This window comes from Galeopterus variegatus, unplaced genomic scaffold (assembly GCF_000696425.1).
Source record: "Galeopterus variegatus unplaced genomic scaffold, G_variegatus-3.0.2 Scaffold3204, whole genome shotgun sequence".
Taxonomy (NCBI): Eukaryota; Metazoa; Chordata; class Mammalia; order Dermoptera; family Cynocephalidae; genus Galeopterus; species Galeopterus variegatus.
This window is the reverse complement of record NW_007729315.1, coordinates 3648-5973: the sequence shown is the minus strand read 5'-3', so window position 1 is coordinate 5973 and position 2326 is coordinate 3648. Positions and strand designations below refer to the sequence as shown.

General features: G+C 38.6%; 1 non-coding gene across 1 annotated transcript; it reads left to right on the top strand.

Moving 5' to 3' along the window:
* Positions 1 to 1411: 1411 nt before the first annotated feature.
* On the top strand, positions 1412 to 1485 carry TRNAT-GGU. The gene has a single exon. It is a non-coding gene; the product is annotated as a tRNA-Thr (tRNA).
* The last annotated feature ends 841 nt before the right edge of the window (positions 1486 to 2326 follow it).

Genomic DNA, 2326 nt, shown 5'->3' with positions numbered 1-2326 from the left:
TCCCACATGTATTAGGGTTGGTCTGTGTCATCAATAGTATATAGCAGACACGATGGCATGTCAGTTCCACGTTAGGTTATAAAAGACCATGACTTCCATCCCCAGCATCCCATTCTAAATCTCTCTCTGATCTGTTGCTGTGGGGTGGGGAAAGCAAGTTGACATGTGGTAGCAGCCCTAGTGAAAGGCCCATGTGGGAAAGAACTGAGGCCTATTGGCTGGATCTGAGGTCTGCCAACATGTGAGGGAGCAGAGAATTCTCCAGCCCCACGGCAGCCTTGACGTGACTGCAGCTTCATGCAACCTTGCAAGAGACTCAGCCAGAACCACCAGCTTCTACCAGACAAGTCTTTCCTCGGTATGCGATCTTCGGAAACTGTGTGAGGTAAGAAATGTTTGTTTTTAAGCTGCTGCATTTGGGGGTAATTTGCTATGCAACAACAGATAACTAACACAGGGTAGGTTTCTCCTTGGGAAAGACGGTCATAAGATTGTGGAGAGGTACATAGGAGGCTTCNAACCCAACAGAAACCTGAAAAATCAACATTTTACAAAACTTATGAAGGAATAAAAGGATATGCACAAGCAATTCTCAGAAGAGGAAACTTAAATGACCCATAAATATACAAAAAGATACTCAATTCTTAAATAGCAATTAGTGAATGCAAAGAAAAGCCACAGTGAGATACCAGTTCATGCCAACAAACTGGCAAAAATTAGAGTCTGATAATATTTCTGTTGGTTAGGATGTGTAATAAAGGGTATATTCCTACCTAGCTGGTAGAAGTATAAATTAGTACAGTCACTTTGGAAAACAATGTGGCAATATAAGAAAATTGAAGACATATGCACACTTTAACTCAGCAATTACATTTCTAAATATATACCTTAGAAACTTTTGCACAAGTGTACATGTTGACATGTTTAAGAATGTTTAGTTCATTTTTAATTGTGAAAAACACACACAATCGAAATGTCTCAATTAAATACTGGCTACCGAAATTACAGTACTGTCATACAGTGGAATTCCATACAGCAGGGAACACAGATGAATTAGATCTAAACGTATGAATATGGAAACATCTCAAAAACATAAGTTTGTAGGGAGGATGATATATACAGTATGATATTTATATAGATCAAAACATATGTAAAAACAATGTTTTTTTATGTTGTAAATATTTATATGGTAAAAATATAAAAACGTTCTTGGGAATTGCAATAGCCAGCCTTCACGATGGCCCTAAATGAGTCCCACCTTCTGGAATTCATACCACTATGTAGTCCCATCCCACATGTATTAGGGTTGGTCTGTGTCATCAATAGTATATAGCAGACACGATGGCATGTNCCTCGCAGCCTCATGAAATTAGGAACATTTCGGCTCCCAATATTTAAAAAAGTTTGGGCTGGCTGGTTAGCTCAGTTGGTTAGAGCATGGTGCTGGTAACACCAAGGTCCAGGGTTTGATCCCTGGGCCAGCCACACACACAAGAAAAGTTTGAGATGATTTTTTATTCCTGGCATATTTTCTTGCATTGAAGTAGGAGCAAGCATTTAGAAAAGTCATAANTACACAATGTCTGTGTGTTCCACTTCTAGTGAGCTATCATGGATAAGGGATGTGATGGCCTCATCTCGTCCACTGTGAAGTTCCCCATCAACCTTTCATCTAATGTTTCATCTGTTCATAATTATTACCTGAACTGATTATTTCATTGAAAGTTGCAATGTGAGGTTCCATTGCTTTCGTCTTTTTGCACTTATTAGCAGGAATTTTTATATAAAAAAGGATTTTTTCTTCATCAACTAGGTAGATTTCAATTTCCTGCAGTAACAGTTTACACAGGAAAGATAGGACAGTTAATTCTTTCCTTGTAAGTGCCAATTTTCTAAATAAAGCTTGGTGTTAAAATGGTCCCCAATGAGGTTGTTGTTGAGGTTGTTTGCTTAGTCTCACTTTTTCAAAACATCATTATAAATTATAAACTCATGTTTTTAGTTTAATATATACAATGTGTTTTAGATGACTGCATTTATTATTCCTTTTAGATGCTCAGTGTGTCCCATCTTTGGTTTATGGAAGCCCCTTCTTGTTGGCTCCTTTGTTTTTTTTGACACAGTTCATTAGTCTGCCTTCCTTGTTTACTGACACAACAGGAAAGGCTCATCTTATGCATTTCCTGCTCTAGGTCTGGAATCATCCCTCCTTTCCAGGAGGCTTGGTTCCTTCTAGTTGGGAATGGTGATTACATAACCGCAAACATGGGCACTGATGTTGTGTTTTGAAGGCTACCAGGAGTGAGACTTCCCTTGAAGGAAGTGA